The sequence below is a fragment of the Diabrotica virgifera genome, chromosome 7 (assembly GCF_917563875.1).
Source record: "Diabrotica virgifera virgifera chromosome 7, PGI_DIABVI_V3a".
In the NCBI taxonomy this organism is placed as follows: domain Eukaryota; kingdom Metazoa; phylum Arthropoda; class Insecta; order Coleoptera; family Chrysomelidae; genus Diabrotica; species Diabrotica virgifera.
In genome coordinates, this window is record NC_065449.1 from 186,797,281 (window position 1) to 186,819,884 (window position 22,604).

Genomic DNA, 22,604 nt, shown 5'->3' on the forward strand with positions numbered 1-22,604 from the left:
ATTATACAAACCATCGAAAACATCTACTTTCATAATCGAATACAGGCAAAGATAAATGGAAAACTAACGCAGTTTATACCAGTACAAAGTGGAGTCAGACAAGGTGACTCATTAAGCCCACTGCTCTTTAATATAATAATGGACGAAATAATAGAAGCAGTACGTAAAGGTCGTGGTTACAGAATGGGGAATAAAGAAATCAAAGTATTGTGTTATGCAGACGACGCCGCATTAATCGCCGAGACAGAAGACGATCTCCAAAGATTAACACACATCTTTAATACAACAGCCAAGAAATACAATATGATAATATCAGCAGAAAAAACCAAATGTATGACAACATCTAAATACCCACTACGATGTAAAGTCGAAATTGATGGGAAAATAATAAAGCAGGAAGCAAGGTTTAGATATCTGGGAATTGATATAACCAGTTACGGAGATGTTGAAGAGGAAGTACGACAACAAGGCTTAAAAGCAAGTAAAGCGGCGGGATCTCTTAATGACACAATCTGGAAGAACAAACACTTAAGACAAGACACAAAAGCAAGAATCTATAAAGCAGCAATTAGACCTATATTAACATACACGGCGGAGACAAGGCCTGACACATCTAAAACGAGACGACTACTAGAAACAACAGAGATGAAAATACTCCGACGAATATCAGGGAAAAGTCTGTTGGATAGGGAGAGGAGCGAAAACATAAGAAGATCATGCAATATAGAAGACATAAATGGATGGGTGACAAAACGGAAACAGGAGTGGAACGAACACATTAGTAGAATGGCAGAGGATAGGATAGTACGAATAGCACGAGATAAGTCACCAAATGGACGAAGAAGTATTGGCAGACCAAGAAAAAGGTGGTGCGATAACCTAAACAATTTAGGAGGATAATATTGAAGAAGAAACAGGCTTTAAAGCCTACATACAAGAAGGAAGAAGAAGAAGAAGAATATCGTATTCAAAAATAATCCTCGAATTTTTTGTAATACAAAATTTTTAAGTAAACAAAATAAGCTTTTTTTATTATATAATATAATATATACCTAAATGTAGAAGAAAAAAAGTTATAATGAGAAATTTCAAAAATAATCGTAAAAAATGTAAAAAATAATATTTTTTTTATATTAGGTATTATATATTATATAATATAATATTATATTATATATACTATATATAATATAATATTATATAATATACAATATATCATATAAAAATATAATTTTATTTTTATATTATATTATAAAAAATCGTTAAAAGTATAAAACTTTGAAAAACCATAATCTCTTTAAAAAAAAGTCGTACAACGTTAGACAGTAGACCATTTTAAAGCTAATTGATTTTTATTTCTATTACGTGTACCATTTCATATACCTAAAGTTACGTGGAAAAAAGTTACAGAACAATATTTGCGAAATTACAAGGAAAATTGCCCAAAATTGCTGTGAGTGGCGAACTTTGAAAAATCATATTTCGAAAACTATAAATCCTAATTACCTCTACTACACAACATTTTAAAGAAGAAATATGTAGGTTTTTTTTTCTGTAAAGCAATGTCTATACCTATATCCTCGTGGACAAAAGTTATGGGACAAAAAACAAAATTTCTTTCTTTTGGGTTTCTTTGTGCTTTTTCTTTTGAATATATTTTTGTAAAAAAAAGTATCATTGACTTCAAAAAGCGATATTTAGATAGGAAATTTAACCAGGAACAATTTTTATGTAGGTATGTTTATACCAAAAGTGCATAGAACTCACCCTAATGTAACCTGTGCCCAGGCACTAATTCACCCATTTCTCAAAAACGCACCCCTTTAAATGGTAGCACTCCGCGGTTTTTTCATATATAGATGTCCATTGACCATATGAAATAATAAAACCCCGCGTTGTAGTTCCTTTTAGCTATCTTATTTTGAATATAATCAATAGCCTATGACTAGTGTACACTGCATTTACGATAATTACACGCGGGACAATTGTTACAATTATTCTTGCAGCAATTAGGATTAAAAAAATTAAAAAAATATTAAAATGTTTACATTTGGAAAAAATCTAACATTCGTATTCGTAGGTTATGTATGACTTGAAGTTCGTCCTCTTCCCTTTTCTAAACTGGTGACACTGGTGTTGACAATAATCGTCGATATTTTGTATTTGGGTAGAAAGGTGACAGCATGACGTCTTGGGTGGATAATCTGGTAATGTGTTATTTTTCTCGGCTATAAAGGGGTTGCGGGTGATGGAGGGCAGTACGGGGTGTACATATGCGGAAATGCCATCATCATATATAATCGGATTCGACAAGGTTATTGGTGTTGGAGTACCTGGTGTACTCTAAGAGTGCTGTCAACGAGTGACAGATAACGGAAGTATGTCTCTCGAACACAGGCTCGTTTTGGGGAAGAAGCCGGAAGCGGCTTCTCATCCATCTTGTTTAGGTCGCCTGATAGAAGATGTCACACGATTTGTTCTACTAGGCTTTTTTCGGGGTTTAGGACATCCCGTTGGAGATAATATGTGAGAACTATCATTTTAAGGTTCAGAAGAAATTGGGGAATTTGGATGATCATATTTTCTTCTTGAGCCACACGTCTGTGGATAATAAAGTGGCGATAAAATTTTTTTTGGAAGCTGAATTTCGGCATGTCTTCTTTTGTTCATGGAGACAGAAGTATTATAGGGAGACCCTTGATGAACAAGGGTGCTTGTACCGGACGATAGTGTTTGTACCGGACGATAGTGCTTTTACCGGACGATAGTGCTTTTACCGGACGATAGTGCTTGTACCGGGTGCTAACTGTAACAGAATTTAGATGATGGTAGAGGTTTCCATACCTGGCGGACGTTGGTCTATTTTCTTGTTTCGGATAGGAGGCACCGTACACTAACTGTACTAGAATTTAGATTATGGTAGAAGTTTCAATACCTACCGGACGTTGGTCTATTTTTTTGTTTCGGATGGAAGGCAGCGACGAAGGCCTAGTGGTGGAGTAACTTCAGCTGGACGATGAGGATCATTATTTTGTGGTTTTAATTATATATTTTTTTATTAACTTATCATTGCCTTTTTTTGTATTAACTTCTTTTAGTCATAGTTATGGCAGTGTAAAGGTATAGGAATTAATGCCTTAAACATTCGTTTCTTTCGCGTCGCCGCTCGCCTTGGTACCAATGCTAACGACCCCGGGGTTGATTCATTATTAGTTTTTTTTTATAATAACAGTTAATTTTTTACCTACCATATTTTAGCATTCAGAGGGGAGATAGTGAATTGACAATTTTTGGGGAGAGAGACGGATTAGCGGATTTTACTAGAGCCAAGTGGCCTAAATATTGTAACTGGGGGGAATATTTGCGGATTTTAGTAGTTTATAAGGAAACTTAGAGTCAAATGGCTTAAATATTGTAACTGGGGGGAATATTATCGGATTTTACATATTGATGTCTGTCAGAATAAACACCTGTCAATTTCTTTTTTTTTTTTTGTATAACAAACAATAAATGTTGTTAGTTCGAGGTTTGTCTTGTTATTCGTTCTCTTGCTGGGTTAGGGAATTGGGAATCGTGATTGGCCTGTGGAGCAAACCAGCTGGCGTCCTGTAAGATCAGATATATAGTTGTGGAACTCCCGAAATACTAAGTTTGACCCACGACCGTCTCCACTTGAGTAAAGCCGAAGGCCGTAAAGGTTGAAGACTCGGGACAACCGAAGAACGACGACTAATTTGTAGCAGGTAGGTTATCTAGTATCTGCGAGTTGTCGCGTTATAATTCTGGCGCCCAACGTGGGGAAGACGTGCCTTAGCAGTGATACTGGGACCAGGTGCTCCAGAGGTCTGATATGATGGCGTATTCGTGTTCAGCGACTCCAAAAGCCTCCAAATGATCTGTTTGCGCTCATTTAGTGCCGATAGCCCTCGAATCTCCAGATGACGTGCCTTAGCAGTGATCCTGGACACCAGGTGCTTTGGAGGTCGCTTCTGATGGCGTAGTCGTGTTCAGTGATCCCAAAAACCCTGGAGTAAAAAATATGGATCTTAATTTGTTTATTTTGACATGTTTATGCACTTTTCAATGCATTTTATGCACTTCAAATGCAATTATACATTTTCACCCATTTTTCTATAGTAAACTGTTTCCCGACATCATCCTGAACATAATTCATAAGTTGTAAATCTCTAGGATCTGTATATAAAAATCGATTTATTCCAGCGTTTTTAGAGTATAGAAACAAAACAACATTAATTCTATTACCACTTGATTGCAAATAAAAATAACAATTGGTATGGTTTGTTCAACAGTAAATGGTTTGAATTCAATTAGTGCGGTCGTAAATATTATTAAATTTATCTGACCTGGCCCATTGTTAAGACCCACCCGGAGCGATAAGCCACCGAGGTAGACAGAGTTGGTCTTTTGCAATTAACACTGACTAGACGGTACTCCCATAATAAAGCCTAAAATAAATTTTACCTGAAACCGGGCCTTTTATACTATTATCGGTTAATCCGGGCTGTTTATAGTGGTAACTAATTGAACTTAACCATTTACTGTTTAACATACCATACATCTCATAAATTATTATCTGCACAAAGAACCGCACCCTTATTCAAATGTGGGTGGTGCATCGCTACTGAAATAAATGAGTTCTTCGACGCTAAACCGGAGATGTGCTCGCCGCAAACTCTTTGTCTTCTTCTGCCGTCTTCTTCTTTTTCTTTAAGTACCGTCTCCCAATCGGAGGTTGGATATCATCATCACTATCTTTGCTCTACCTACCGCTGCTCTGAATAATTCTATGGAACTGCATTTAAACCAGTCCCTTAAATTATTCAACCATGACACTCTCCTTATTCCTATACTCCTTCCTTCTCTTATCTTTCTCCCTGTATGGTCAGTGGTCAGTCTTAGCAGTTCATATCGCTGTCCCCTCATTACGTGCCCCAGATATTGTAACTTTCTTATTTTTATTGTGTTTATGATTTCGTATTCTTTGTCCATTTCTCGCCATACTTCCGTGTTAGTTTTTCTTGTGTGTCTATTTTAAGCATCCTTTTGTAACACCATATTTCAAAGGACTGTAGCTTATTTATGTGTTCTTGCTTCAATGTCCAGCTTTCAAGCCCATATTACAGTATTGAAAACACGTAGCATCTCAAAGCTCGTACCCTCAGTTCTCCATCCATCCAATGGCACTACAGCCCAAATCGAGCCTTGGCCTCCTTCAATAAGCTTCTCCAATCATTTCGATTTACCGCTGTTCTTTTCCATGAACGCGTTCCCAGGAAGTTCCTGGCATCCTCATCGACTTCGTCTTCCCATTTCTTTTTAGGTCTTCCAACAGGTCTCCTTCCCTGCATTCTTGCATTCAGCAATTTTCTGGGGATTCTATTCTCATGCATGCGGACCACGTGCCCTGCCCACCGTAATATCTGCAGTTTAGTGTGTTGTGCTAGAGTTGGTTCGCTATATTGCTCGTATATTAGAACCCTCAGTTCTAATCTAAGGTATTTGTTGCAGAGAATTGTTTTCATTTTTACAAATGCATTTCTTACTATTTCTATCCTAGCCCTTATTTCTGTTGTTTGATCATTATTGCCTCAAATTCAGATTCCTAGGTATTTGTATTTATCAACCCTCTCTATCAATACATTTCCCAAATGTATATTTGTTTCTATATTTATTTTCTTTGTTATTATCATGTATTTGGTCTTCTTTATATTTATTTTTAGTCATATTTTTCACAGAAACTTTTTGTTTTGTTTAGCAGTAATTGGAGTTGTTCAGCAGAGCTTGCCATAATCACGGTATCATCAGCATAGCTTATGTTGTTAATAGATCTTCCATTAATTATTATTCCTTCCCTTCGAGATAGTAGTGCTTCTTCAAAAATGGCTTCACTATATACATTAAATAGTACGGGAGACATAATACGTCCCTGCCTAACTTTTCTCCTGATTTCAATTTCTGGACTGGGTTCATTATCTATTACAATTGCTCTTTGATTCCAGTAAAGATTTGTTATTATTCGTAAGTCCCTTTTGTCTATGTTTTTTGTCTTTAGAATTTTGACTAATTTTTCATGTCTTACTTTGTCAAATGATTTTTCAAAATCAACGTAACAAACATGCACATCTACATATGCATCTCTGAGCTAACACATTAAAAGCAAATACCGCCTCTCTGGTTCCTAGTCCGTTTCTGAACCCAAACTGACTATCATCTATTCCTTCTTCCAGTTTTTTATTTATACGACCATGTATTATTTTCAAAAACAATTTGAGAATATGACTTATTAATGATATTGTTCTGTATTCACTGCAATCTTTAGCGTTTGTATTTTTAGGGATAACACAGAAGGTGGAGAGTAACCACTGCACTGTTTGGGTATGTGTCCTGTTTTGTACAATACAGCTTTACATTTTTGCTGTTTGTTAATGCCATTTTAATTTCCTCTTTTAATAACTTTAAAACCAATACCTCTTCTACTTTTATTTCCATCTGCTCTATTCTGTTGTCTTTGAACAGTTCATGGATGTATTCTGTCCATCTCTTTAATTTGTCGTTCGTTAGTATTCAACACAAGTTTCTCATTCGTATCTTTCAGTATTCCCGGTTTTTTTGTTCTATTGATGAGTTAATTCTTTAATTTTTTTATGTATGTTAAAACTATCTAGTATATTCTTCTATTTCTGCGCATTGTTCTTTTAACCATTGTTCTTTCGCCTGCTTAATCCTGTATTTTATCTGTTTATCTACTTTTTTGTACAACTGATAATCTTTGTTTTTTGTTGACGTCTTTCTTCCATTAAATCTAAAATTTCGTCCGTCATCCATTGCATATTTTGGTACCTGGTTGGTGTTAGAATTTCTTTTTGACTTTTATCTATATCTGTTTTTATTAATGACCATTTTGTATCAGTTTGCCGTCTGCGTAGAAGCAAACCATCTTGCCTAGTGGTGGTGTGGTGGTGTGGTGGTGATCGTCAATATAATATGATCGTATCGTATTTTGAAATATTTCTGAGAATGGGTGCGCTCGACACTCCCGTAATAAATAAGATTTTAAAGCCGTTATCTGAAGCTTTTATACAAAGTTGCGAATGCATCTCCTTTTTGAAATGCAATAATTTGGATAAAAGTCTCAAGTAGTTAATTTTTTACAAGGCCTTATCTCGGACATTCGGGGTATCCGTATATGATGTAGAGTAGAGAGGGCGAGTCCCACAGCACTTAGACCACAATGGACTCATTGTGCATCCTCCCAGGAGGTTGTCGTCCTTAGATCATTGTCCATTCTGCCATTTCCAGGAAGGTGGATAAATCACCCAGGGGACATCTCCTATATGTCGGCAGGTGTAGGCAAAGGCTTGCCGAACGCATTCTTTCGTATTGACCAACTCCGGACATTCACTTAGGACATGCTCGACAGTTTCGTCATCTCGTTCACACCTCCTGCACAGAGGTGTGTCTATTAGCCCCAGTGTGTGGAGGTGTTGACTTAGTTGACAATGGCCAGTTAAAAAACCAACTGTCAAGCGTAGGTTTTTTCTGGACATTCTCAAGTACTTTTCTGATGCTAACTTCCCAAGGTTCCTTAGACATTCGGAGTAATTAACAAATGGTTCTTAGACCCATATACATAAATATGAATTAGCTAATTTTAACGTGGGAATTCAAAGAAATGAAAGTAGGTTTTACATAAGGTCATATGTTAATAAATTTAAAAATAAAAAACAAAATATATAAAATATTTAAATAAATACTATAACACACTTTTTCAAACATACTCGTTGTTTCTCTCCTTGACTAGCATATAGTCCAAGTAATTAAGCTTAAAATAGAACAAAACCTCGCAATTTTTACAGAATGGATCGATTTGCTTAAAAATTTGAGAATAAGTAGAGGATAGTCCAAGGATCAATATCTATATGATGTCGAAAGGCGCTTTTACCATGTGGGTGGTTGCCACCCCATCTTGGGGGTGGAAATTTTTTATTATATTTTGACCGCAAAAGTTGGTAAAACATTCATTTTAAGTAAAAAACGTTCTATACGTTTTTTTTATAAAATTAATAGTTTTCGATATATTCGCTATCGAAAGTGTTAGTTTTATATCGAAAAAATCAATGTTTTTAATAAGTTTTCTGCTAATATCTCAAAAAGTTGTCGTTTTATCAAAACAACTTTACTTAACAAAAATGTAGCTTTTAAAGAAATAAACAAAACCGTTTTTTTTTTATTTTCTTTAAGACCAATAGTAATCGAGCTATACTTTATCTCTTTAGCACTTCTTCGTCAAATGCTAAATATTGTAGTTTCAAAGTCAAAAAACGGGAAAACTATGCATTTTTTTAGGATAACTTGTTTAAACTAATTTAAATTATTTAAAAATATCTATCTCCAGAAATAAAAAAGTCTAGGGCTAAAAAATTAAGTGAGTTCTAATGAAATAATGTCAATCCCTATTTTTTTCAGCGAAAAAGTCATCGGAAGCCACCTCCTAATCACCACCCTAATTAAAATTAGTCATTGATCGTATTTGGTCTTCTTTATTTATGTATTATTAAAATTGACCGGCTTAGAATGATCAGTCTTAAAAAAAATGGAGTTCAAAACGAATAACGAATTTTTGTGGTTTGGAAAAAATGGCCTTTTCTTCAGAATAGAAAGATTATCATCAGAGATACGAAAAAATGTTTAAATATGAAATTGTAGCTTATTTAATTCCCAAGAACATGATTTGCAAAAATTTTTTTCTACGCCAAAAACTGAGTGAGCTATTGACAATTAAAACTTGTAATAACATGCAAAAACCACCTTTACCAACCATTTCAAAGTCACCTCTTTTTGCGACTGAGGATTTTAAAAATATTTAGTATTAATAGGCTTATAAATCTTGCAAAAACCTCCAAATTCTTTTTTACCAAACTTTCTAAGATAAAAAAAAAGTTACGGTTAAAAAATCAATATATTTTTTTGAAAAAAAAGGAGAAATCTAATTGGAAGCATAATAATGTAAGTTAGCGGTGTTTTTAGTCATTGGCCTTATTCATTCTTCTTTATTTATGTATTATTAATAGATTCTAGAAGTTTGACTGGCTTAGAATGATTAGTTTTAAAAAACTGGAGTTAAGAGCGAATAACGAATTTTTATAGTTTGGTAAAAACTGCCATTTTCTTCAGAATAGAAAGATTAGCATCAGAGATACGAAAAAATGTTTAAATATGAAATTGTATGTTAATTATTTCCCAAGAATTTGGTTTGAAAAAAATTTATCTACGGCAAAAATTGAGTGAATTGTAAATCAGTATGTATTATCGAAAAACATTGATTTTTTCGATATAAAACTAACACTTTCGATAGCGAATAAATCTAAAACTATTAATTTTATCAAAAAATGTATAGAACATTTTTACCTTAGAATGAATGTTTTTATCAACTTTTGTGGTCAAAATATAATAAAAAATTTCCACCCCCGAGATGAGGTGGCAACCACCCCCATGGTAAAAGTGCCTTGCGGCATCATATAGATTTTGATCCTTGGACTATCCAGTACTTAATCTCAAATTTTCAAGCAAATCGGTCCATTCTGTAAAAATTGCGAGGTGAAAAGCTTCGGTTCCTGGACTAGCATGTTAAATACGCAATACGCAGACACCCTAAATGCATAATGTAATCCAAAAAGCTATTGAGAAAAGATTAAATGCCATGTTTTGACACATTTCGATAATATTGGTATTTTCAAATATTTTACCCCGTTTTATTTATCTGTTATTCAAATTCAAGTACCATTGTAACATTTTCAGTATCCAAATCATTCCTTTGATCATTTTATTTGAATATGATTGCAATTTTTAATAAAGTTTTTAGTTTCTAATGCCAAAGCGCAAAGGGCATAGATTCCCGATCAATTGAAATTTAAAAAAAATCTATCAAACGGAAAACAACGTATTGTATCGCAACGCATTTTTAAAGTTTCATAAACAAAGGAGAGTACTTAAAAAATCCACTTTAAAATGCCAATCCGGAAAAGGTTTACATTTTGTTTTTGCTATGTTTATTTCCAATTTCAGCACATCAGTTTAATTTAATTCCCTGTTTCCCATTTCAAGAGTTGGGATTAGCTATTGTAATGCAGATTTGACAAAAAATATTGTTGGTGTTTGTAAATCGAGCGCAGTAAAATACTTGCAGTGACAAATGGGTAACACGAATTTAACGGAGGAGCTTTGTAGCTATATACACGGGAGCAAATTTCTACACAAATCGCTTTAAATCGGTTGCTCCTCAAATATTAGAGACATCAGATTAAATGCGGATGGATAGATCAATGTTACACAAATAGAGAAATAAATATCGCGTAACAATTTTAATGTGTGGTCTAATTAAATTCGATTCTCTAAGAATGGATTCGATTCGTTCCGATTCGCTTCATTTCGATTCGATTCCACTCGATTCGATTCGTTTCGATTCGACTCGATTGGTTTCTGCTTCTAACTCCTAATTTCGTTAGATTTTATTGATTTTGTGGCACTTTCTAGTTGTTCATAACATTATTCAGCTTTTGTTTATGGTTTGTTAACTCCTGCGGTGTTTTAACTTTGCAGATATTTTATTAAAACAAAACGTAATCTTTTTTTTTATTTCAGGTAAGAAAAATACTACATTCTGACAGAATACTCCGGAGCTATCATGTAAGTAATTTATTTTTAGTCCAAGGCGGATCTGTTTTGAGATGGACGTTGAGAGGTGACTCAAATTTTTTTGCAGAAATTGCTTGAAAATAAATCAAATAATAATATTTGAGTTATCCTCCCTCTCAAAAAGGTCCGGAACATTGTTTAAATAAAATCAAAATGTCAAGAATTGAAGGAAAAATTCGATTTTTTTCTTCGATTTTTGATTATAACTTTAACACTATTCATTTCCGAGAAAAGTTGTACTGACATAAAAGTTGCGCAAAAAATTGGTTAAAAATTTAAAAAATAGTCACCCTAGTTGCAAAATAGCAATAATTGCGAAAAAACCATACAAAAACAAGTATTCGTATTTTACGTTTTCAACCATTTATGCTACACTTAGGACCTTCATATTTCAGCCAGAAAAACTTTATGATACAGTAAAACAATACTGTAAATTTCATTAAGATCAGTTCAATAGATTTTGCAAAATAAATTTTGCAATACAGCTTTCGCAAAAAAAATTCATTTATTCAAAATGTTACAGGACTGAAAATAAAGCAGATAGCAAGTTGAATTTTTTTTTTGCTTATAGAAGTGTACTGTACCTTTCATTTGCAATTATCAAAATTAAAATCGATTAATTACCACGGCGTCAGAAATTTTTTGAAATAAAGAATAATTTTTGGTGCTACGCGCAGGACAGCGGTGTTCGATTCACACAGGTTGATTTCCACCAAAATTTCTTCCAATCTTTATCTAATATATTATTTTCTTACTCTATATTTTGTTGTATTTTAATTTTTTAATTCCACAAAAATCAAACTAATTTTATTATTGTTTGTGAAATATTGTTTAAACAATTGCATATGTTTAAAAATAATAAACTTTTATTATTTAAATTAAAATATATGAACAAAGAAAGTTTTTGCTAATAAAAGTGTTATTTCAAAGGATAGAGTATGTGTTTTTATTTTGCAATAAACAAATTTATTTATTTATATCGAAATGTCATAAAAATTAAAATTTATCAAATATTATCAAAGGTCATTGGAATGCCCAATCAGAGCAACCTATCTGCTGTCCTGCGCGTAGCACCAATAATTGATGTTTATTTAAAAAAATTCCTGACGCCGTAGTGTTAAGTGATTTTAATTTTGCTAAATTGCAAATGACAGGTACAGTACACTTCTATATGCAAAAAAATTTTCAACTTGCTATCTGCTTTATTTTCAGTCCTGTAACATTTTGAAAAAATGAATTATTTTTACGAAAGCTGGATTGCAAAATTTATTTTGCAAAATCTATCGAACCGATCTTAATGAAATTTACAATATTGTTTTACTGTATCATAAAATTTTTCAGGGTGAAATATGAAGGTCCTAAGTGTAGCATAAATGGTTGAAAAACGTAAAATGCGAATACTTGTTTTTGTATGTTTTTTTCACAATTTTTGCTATTTTCCAATAAGGGTGACTATTTCTTAAATTTTTAACCAATTCTATATTGTAGGAAATTAAATTACGCAACTTTTATCTCAGTACAACTTTTCTCGGAAATGAATACTTTTAAAGTTATAATCAAAAAACCAAGAAAAAAATCGAATTTTTCCTTAATTTTTTGACATTTTGATTATTTAAACAATGTTCTGGACCTTTTTGAGAGGGAGGATAACTCAAATATTATTATAATATTATTATTTGATTTATTTTCAAGCAATTTCTGCAAAAAAATTTGAGTCACCTCTCAACGTCCAAATGTACTAATATTTTTACAGATGAGCCCTGGTCTATTTGGTAATTATGTATTAAGCTTTTCATGTGAATTTTAGGCAGTTATATTATAAATTAAATAGAAGTAAATCGTATCCACTTCTTCTTTTTGATGTACCTATCCGTGTCGAATGTTGAATGCCATTCTGGCAATCTTCATCTTATCTCCAGCAGCGCAGAAAAGCTGCACAGACAAGTTCGAAGTTCTTTAACAAGATGTTCTTCTTCCTGGACCTCGATTTCCAAATATTCTTGCAGGATGGCTTGTAGGAGGCCATATATGGATTCATTTGGCATAATAGGTCCTGAGCATTGTAACTTTCGAGATTTGAGGGTGGTCAGTACCTCTTCGTTCTTCTTCATTCTTTTGAGGACCTCGTCATTTATGGCTCGACAATCCACGGGAACTGTATTCTACGCTATATCCACATCTCTGCAAATGCTTCCACTCTTTTGCACATATTTTCGTTCAAGATCCGCGATTCAACATCCTACAAAAAGAACAGAGAAGACGTGAAGTATCGCAGCTTTCTTCATTTTTTACCAAGAGAGAGGTTGTGGCTCTTGAAATAGGCCAACATCCGGTTGAAGGGGTTATACTAGGGGTTATATTAGGGGGTTATCTACATATTTAGCCTTTCCGGTCGCATTCTTCTTCTGGTTGGTGGTTCATTGTTAATTTATTATGGTGCCGAGGTAGTTATAGTGCACTACTCACTACTGAGGTTTGGTTGACGTAGAGTTGACCTTCTGTTATCTTTTTATCGCCAATTATCATAGATTTTTCTTCTCTAGGTTTGTATTGAAGGCCTACCGTCTGAGCTGGGCCTTCCTAATGTCTATAGGCCCCAGAGCGACACAGCCTGAATAAAATGAGTATTTGGGTAAAACCAGGGATAATAATAGGCGGTGGAAGCGTAGCACTGGCTCTGTTACCTTCCTTGTATACCTTAGGCCCTAGAGATAGCAGACTACCCTGCTATAATCCCAAATAAAATATAATAATGTTATATAAAAGCCACGTTAGCTGTATAAAACGGGAGACTATTATTTTTTTAAGTTTATATTGAATTCATATTGTTGAGTTTAATACGTGATTTTGTTCAAATATTTTTAGGTTTTCTAGGTTGACCGCAAACTAGGGGGTTATCTACATATCTTTAGTAGAGTGCCTTTTTAAGTTTCGTGCACATATTCTTTCAGAGTAGAGATTGAAGATTAAAGGAGACAAAGTACAGCCTTGCCTCACGCCACGGATGATTCATCTTCAATTATGAGATTTGAGTTCTGATTCCAGTAAAGGTATTTAACTATTTTCAGATCTTGGTTGTTAATTCCTGCTTCTTTTAGTATTTTCATCATCTTAGCTTGCTGTACTCGATCAAACGCTTTCTGATGACTGTTTTATAAATTCTGCATTTCATTTCTTTTCCGATATTTTCATATCTACATATTGTGTCATTCAGGCAACCTGCGGCTCTGTTTGCTCTATTAACTTGATCTTCCACATCTGTTTCCAGCCTTCCGTAGCTAGATAGTGTGATGCCTAGGTATTTAAACTCCATCACCTGTTCTATTGGCTGACCTTCCAGCTCCAATTTACATCTTATTGGATCTGCTGTTATAACCATGCATTTTGTCTTGTGTGAGGAAATTAACATGTTAAATTTTCTGGCGATTATGTTGAATTGGTGCAGCATACGTTGTAAATCATATGTTAGTGCCAACGCCGGACCTGTCTTCAACTCGCGAGAACGTAGCAAGCGTTCACGTGAACGTATCACTTATACTCGTATTTAAAATTTGTATCAATAAACGTGAAATTCTCATAGTTTTTACATCAATTATTTAACATCATCTTCACTTTGAGAGATTAGTATTATGACAGATTATTTTAAGTTGTTTTTCTCCCATTTGGTATCCTTATTATATTTCGTCCATGATCAGGTTGAACAATAAAGGACTCAAAGAATCCCCCTGTCATATCCCATTGCCGACTTCAATAATTGGCTCAGTTAATTCATCGTCCACTTTTACTTTTATTGTGTTGTTCTGGTAGATGTTTTCGATCGTTTTAATTATTCCTAGAGGTACCTCTCTCGAGTATAACAAATGGATAACGTCCTTAAAAGAATCTACAACTCACAGATTGGACATTCTTAATGATACGCCCTGTATGAGGGTTATGATTATGAGTTTATGAGGAAGTATTTTTGGTTATACCAGTTTTATCATTTGACCCATTTATCGCTTGTTTTTCTTACTAAATAATTCCACCCACCACTATTCAACTTCAATGATCAAGTTGCGCCGTATGTATTTCTACTCTATCCACTAAAGCTAAAAATGATCAACTGAAAGTCTATTGGCGTACGTGTTGAATTTCTCTCCACGAAAATAAAAAATAAAAACGACACTATTGTTTCAGATCTTAGGAACACTGACGTCTAACGACGATGATGCTATAGGGAAGGGACATCGATGAATGTACACGAAGAAAACATATTTTCGCTTTATTGTTTTGACAGTACACCTAGTATTTAAAATTTAAACGATTTACAGAGGAATTTTTGGTTACGAGGCAACTTTAGCGCGTCATCAATATTTTTGGTTTTCGAAAGCTCTGCAAACTTTCAACCGTTTGGCAACTGCCTTGGTTACGACAGTGACAGAATTATTATACTCATAGGCGCACTAAATGTTGCCAATTCAAACAAGTTCGATTTTTTGTTATAGACAATCGATTTTTAGTAATTCCCAGTGGCGGCTCGTGGCCTTAGAGACAGGGTCGGCAAGGTCTTTTTGTCTCCTCATATAGGCATACCATCTAATTAAAAGGCTTAAATCATCATAGGAGATTTTTTTGTTTGGTTTACTTGACATTCTCTTTTTCATGGTGTTTCGACAATATGTTTTGATTCTTTTGAGGCAAGAGAAATCCCTTTCATTTAAAGCAGAAGTTGGTGGTAATAAGAGAATTGATGATCAGTTTGTTGTAATGAATTGCAGTAGGTACTTACTATATAAAATTACACATATTTTGTAACTTATCTAACTTTCTGAAAATATTTGAATCAGCGTAATTTTTAAGTAATTTGTAATAATAAATATCTTGAAAGTTCTTTGGCGAAGGTAACTTTTAAATTTTGAATCGTCAAAGAGGTCAAAAATTTGCAAATCTTTTGAATTCGAAAAACCGTATCTATTTGCATAATACATAGTAGGTATCCAAAATTTCAAAATATACTCGTTTTTCGAGATATGTATCATGCCTGTGTCTTTTTTGGGGTGGTTCGGAAATATCAAGCGAACCCAAAACATCACTGCGTATATATTGAAAACTACTATCATTACGAAAATCTTTGAGATTTTGCACCAGTTTTCTTATTCTATCTTTGAAATAAATAATGTTAGTTGACTGATTTTGAACAACAATGAATATCAAATCGGTTTGAGCAAACACTTTCTTAAAAATATTTAAAAGAGTATTAAACGAGTAATCATTTAAGAAAGTTTTCAAACCGATTGCTTCACGGATCAAGATATCACATCACAACTTTCAAAATCGTCGCCTTCGATAATAAATTAAAAAAACTTCCAAAGGCTGTCCACGAAAATCTGCTACAGTGGAAACTAACCGAGGTTTAAAATTTCATCGCGTCTGACAAACTGTTTGCATTTTTTTTTTCGAAACAAATTGTTCTAAAACAGTAGTCCGTTTGGGCGAGCTAAACTGGCAAGAAAAGACGATATTCTTAATTTTTTTTTTACACGTATCCTGCAAAACTAAATTCATTCTATTCCCATGACAGTGAGCAAATAAAGCTTGTGGTGCAATAGTTTTAACTTTTGCCTGGAGACCGTTCAATTCACCAGACGGCAGCGCCGTCATAAGTTTGCCCCAGTTTGCCCTACCAATTTATTTTTGATATCAAAAAATTTTAATCTGTTTTTTAAAACACCAAAAACATATTCTGCCTTATAGCTTTTACTCACGTCTGCAAATCCTTAAAACCTCTCATAAATATTACCACGTAACGCGTATCGGACAACAATTGATAATTATTGTAAATTACATGATAATCAGAAGTTTCATCTACTTCTAGCGAAAAGAAAATGGGTTTCTGAATCTCAGATCCAATAAATTTAGTCAAGATGTAACTAATTAATTATATTAGTTCATTCTGTACTGTTTTAGACATGCCGCTAAATATCTTAGAATCAGAAAGTACATTAGAAAATCCAAATCGTATTTCTTAAACAATTTTATTAGTTATCTATAATTATATGATATAACGATTATACGTTATTATATATCTATAAATAAATGATAATTCCTGACAACTTAAAAAAATTACAATCTCAATTAAACGACGTAAAACGGCGTGATTATTTTTTACAATTTCTGCCGATGCTTACAAATGAAACCGGCAGATTTAAATATGCCGTACCTGCCGCTTAACGCCTACGGAGCAATATATGTTTGGTTGCTCATCGACTTGTATTTTTCGTTGAGTTTTACGTGTACATCGTCAAGCTACGGAGGAGCTGGGGCCAGATTAGGACAGATACTCACAGAGTAAGAATATATGAAGTACGTTGCGTATGATGATTTAGATTTTAAATGAAAAGAGAGATAGGAAATAGAGGATAATAAAAGAGGGCGCCAAACAAGTTTTTAACAAAAAAGAAAGTTAAAACGAATAGAAGATAATTATTAATGAAATATTTAAGAAAATAAAATAGAATAATTATTTAAAAATAAAATAGCAAAGATGTGACGTTTGTAACGTTACACACTCCTCTCACCCATCAGAAAAATTTTGAACACAAGTGAGAAATTTTTCTCAAAGAAAACAGGAACGTTACACACTCCCTCCACTCATCAGAAAAATTTCGAACACAGGTGAGAAATTTTTCTCAAAGAAAACAAGAACACAAAGTTCTAACCAGAAATAATTGTACGCAGTAGTAATCGTTCAAAACAAATCAAAACATTATTTAATTATTATAAATAAATGACTACAGAGAATATCTCTGGATAAAAAAATGAATGTATTTTAAAAAATATGTAATCAATTCAAAATTATAAAGACATGTAGCATAAAGTCTAAGTAATAATCAAAGTTAACCATCAAAGATAAATAAGTTGACTGACTAGTAATCAAAAGTCAAATAATGTAGGCTTAAAAGAACAAATTGCAAATATTCTGGTATTTATATAAAATAAAAGGCATCTAATCAAATTTAAGCAAATATAAAATGGATATTAACATCCTAAAAAAAATAAATAAATATAATAATTTTTTTAATCAAATTGCAAAAATTATTATTTTTGCTGTGGACAATTTTTTGTTTAGGTTTTTTAGACCATTCGTTGCAAAAAAGGTCTCTTATAATTTTTCTCTAGAGTTGATGGTGTTCGAGTTATAAGCAATTTAAAATTTTAAAAACGCGAAAATGGCCATTTTTAAGACTTAATAACTCGTTTAAAAAATATTATTATGAAAGTCAGAAAGTGACTAAATCAAAGATTAAAGCCCCCTACATGATCCTGAAGAAATTTGTGTGATTAATTTATTACTAGCTGTTATTTTTAATTATTAACAATAAGCCGTAAGATCGTATTGACGTGGCTGTAAATGTGAGTGCGAGTAAGATGCCCCATTGGACTGCCGAAATGGCATCTCTCTCGCACTCACCATAGACGGCCGCCTAATACGTACAGGCGCTCATTATTATTACTTAAAAATAACAGCTTAGTAATAAAATAATGACAAAAATTTCTTCAGGATCTTGTAGGGGGGGGGCTTTAAACTTTGATGTAGTCACTTTCTGACTTTCGTAATAATAACTAGACTAAGAGCCGCTATAGGTGAAATTTCTTAATCATTTTAGGCACGATGGGACCCTATAACTTAAATAGTAGAACCTAAAAAAAACGTTTAAATACTGTGCCGTCACTTTTCAGTGGCACATGCGTCGACAGTGGCGCATCAAACTTTCCACTTATGGACGGGATAAATAAATTAAAAGTTACCCTCCCTTACTAACAGAATTAAATTTTTTCTATTATTTTAAGTGCTATGTGATTAACACATAAGATGTAGCGTAATTTTAACCCACCACCTCCTTCCCCCTGCCCCCACGATCAAAAATCGATTTTTTTGTGGGATGCAATCTATTTTAAAATTTAAAAAAATTCACACGCATATCTGAGGCTTTTATAAAACATGTCTATTTTTTATAGGCCCGTAGGTAGAGTATACATAACCTCAAAAAAATAAAAGAAACATTTTTTTTTCAAAAAAGCGTATAACTTTTTTTGGGGAATAGCTGCAGGTCTAATTTTTGCTTAATCTTGTGTGTTTTATCAAACACTATATTTCTAATTTTTTTCAGATTTTTCCGTAAGGCTCCTTCAAAAATCCGAAAAACTGTTTTTGGGGGCTTTTTGGTGATTTTCCCTATTTTATAGACTTCATAATATATCAAATAAATTTCGTTTTTATAGGTTATATGTAACTTGAAGTAACTGAGTCCTTTAGAATATTTAAAAATGAGAGAAACACGTTCAAACCCCTCAAAACCCCCTAAAAAACAGTTTTTTTGATTTTTGAAGGTGACCAGCGTTACAGAAAAACCTGAAAAAAATTAGAAATATAGTGTTTGATGAAATACACAAGACTAAGAAAAAATTAGATCTGCAGTTAAAAAAAAGTTATATACTTTTTTCCAAAAAAAAAAAATTTTAAATTTTTTTTTAGGTTATGTACACTCAACCTACAGGTCTATAAAAAATAGACTTGTTTTATAAGAGCCTTAACTATGCGCGTGAATTTTTTGAAATTTTAAAATTGATTGCATCCCACCAAAAAAAAAATAAAATCGAAAAATAAAGTTTTTGATGGTGGGGGCAGGGAGAAGGGGGTGGTGGGTTAAAATTACTATGAATCTTATGTCTTAATCACATAGAACTTAAAAAAATGAAAATAATTGAATTCTGGTAATGAGGGAGGGTATTTTTTAATTTATGTATCCCGTCCATAAGTGGAAAGTTTGATGCGCCACTGTCGACGCATGTGCCACTGAAAAGTGACGGCACAGTGTTCAAACGTTTTCTTTGAGGTTCTACTATTTAAGTTATAGGGTCTCATCGTGCCTAAAATGATTAAGAAATTTCACCTATAGCGGCTCTTAGTCTAAACTTTTAACCAATTTATTAAGCCTTGAAAATCGCCTTTTTTCGTTTTGTTCAATTTTAAATTGTTTATAACTCGAAAACGATGAACTTTATAGAAAAATTGAAAGAGACCTTTTTTGTCCAGAATGTTCCAAAAAACCTAACAAAAATCGGACCAAATATATATACCAAATATATAAATACGGACCAAAAATATGGATTTTACAATTTGATTAAAAAAAATTTGGACCACTTTTCACGTGGGCGACTTCTTGAACCTTATTCTGGGATGTCTCATAAATGTGATTATGCAAAAAAATTTCATGGGATTATTTTTTCTAACGAACCCGCCGTTTTCGCCTTGTCTAACACATTCGTTAAAGAAAAGCGTGGGGCGCGTCTTCATCGAATAAACTGTTTGAGGATAGATACTTTTTTACTTTTCGCGCCCCACGCTTTTCTTTAACGAATGTGTTAGATTTTTTCAATTTTTTAACGAATGTGTCAGATTTTTGTATATTTAATCTGTCTAACAGTTTTTTTTTTCGAATAATTTTTCGAGTTTAATTTTTTTTTATTTTTTGCTTTTAGTTTATTTTTTTATAATATTTTTAATTTTAGTCACTCTTAACTAAAGAAAAGCGTTTCTTAAAAATGTGTTTTTCGTATTTTTTTATTGTATTTGATTACTTCCCAAAAAATTTGTCTTCTTAGTGTAGAGATATCGAGGGAACTGAAAATGGCCGCACGACGGTGAAAGGAGGACGTTTTCATCCTTGAATAGAGCGAGAACGGTCAGTGAACGGAAATGAGCTTTTCGATATCAATCCCCTGCCGAGCATAAAATACAGAGCGAAGCGGAAAAACGGATGTGATCCAGATATTTCTCTTTCGGACAATTCAACCGGTAACTTATACATATAAGAAAATTGTATATAATGCGGTTTATTTAAGTATCTTTCTACCTGTTGTTTATTGAGCGTCTCCGAAAATGCGCAAAATGCGTACGAGGTATGGAAACGACGTAAATATCCTATCTAAAATTTCCCCTTTGCCAAACGTACCTCTGTGTCTTCTCGAAATGTGGCATTTTACACAAACTTTAAAAAAAATTAATGGTAACAATAAATGACTAAGATGTCCTAACATGGTTCTTGACCTATATTGGCCTGTGAGAAACTATTGTTAACTTAACTTTCTTCTTTGGGTGTTGTCTCCATTAATGGAGATTAGAGATTACTCCAGCAGAATTTTTTTTGTTAATTACTCCTTATTTAACTTTTTCGAAGCCTTGCTCAGTACGGAACAATATTTTTCTTCCAATGCCGCATCTTTCTTATATTTTATCGTATGTATTAATTGGATGATGTAGTATTTAAAGTGTCTCAACAGATGGCCTATATAGCTCATATCTCTTTTTCTATTTAACTGAATAAGAATATCGGTGTTCTAAAGTGTAGGTATTCTTAGTTCTGGACAGTAACGATTTAAAAGCATAGGCTCTCCAGATATTCATATAGGTATTCCCATCACTGGTTTTTCGGTGCTCTGAGGATGTTTTCTAGATACATTTTAAACAGTGCTGGGATCCTGGAGCAACCTTGGACCAATCGTTTTGATTTTTTGTATTGTATTTACTTTAATTGATTTTTTTTCCTCTATACAGTTTCTTAGTTGCCGTCTGTTATAAATAAGTAATACTGCAGTCAATTTGCCTATTGTACATCTTCCATTTATTTATGATACGCATTCCAGAATTCCGACATTCTGTGCCAGCTTGGACATGTCTAGTTATGTTACCATAGGTTTTTGTCAATACCGCCTCGTACTAATCTTTTTGTAGATTACTTGCTTGATGGTATGTACTGTACACGGTATCCCAACTAAAAGTTTTATCCCGCTAATAATGAGCAACATAAGTGTTTTGATAGAAATCCAAAAACCGACCGTGTTTTATATCGTGAGGGACTAATTATTTTTATGCAGAAATAATTCTTGCATCTTACCGCTATGCTGGGGATTGGAACCTCCTACACATTTTTAAATTGGATGAATGGTCGGATACAATAGTCATTTGACAAGTATCAAAGTACGGCTTCAGTCAACAACGTCAAACGAGAAGTAAGACGTCCAGTTCCAACTGAAGTTATTGAAGCTTGTTATATTTGGAGTTATCGAGTTATAGGCGAAATTATGGGCGCAAAAAGCAAAAAATTTTCTTTTTGTTTTCGAGTTAAATAAGGAAGATATAGCGGAAGATATAGCAAATAGCGGAGAAATCATTAAAATATAACAAACCAGCCTTTTTCTGTTTCATAGACCTAGAGAAAGCGTTTGATAGAATCGAATTAAAAGATGTGATACACCTACTAGATGACAAAAATTTACCACTGGATATCATAAAACTAATAGAAAACATATATGTAAAAAATAAAATAGAAATGAAAGTCAATGGAATAATAACAGAACCCATAGAAACAAACACAGGAATCATGCAAGGAGATTCACTAAGCCCTCTACTGTTTAACATAATGTTGGATGCAATAATAAAACAAGTGAAGAAAAAAAGAGGGTACAAAACGGGCGATAGAGAGATAAAAATACTCTGTTACGTCGATGACACCGTGTTAGTAGCAGAGTGCGAAGACGACCTACAAAGATTACTGCACGAATTCAACATTAACGCAAAAGAAATGAATATGAAAATATCAGCCTAAAAAACAAAAAGCTTAGTAATAGCCAAAGAACCTATAAGATGCAAATTGTAGTTAGACAATCAAATAATACAACAAGTAATGACTTTCAAATACCTGGGAATTAATCTATCAGCCGATAACAATATCAAAGAAGAGGTAAAAGACCAAATAATTAAAGCAAGTAGAACGGCCGGATGCCTAAATGACACCATTTGGAAAAACAAACACCTAAGATTGGAAACAAAGGTCCGAATATATAAGTCA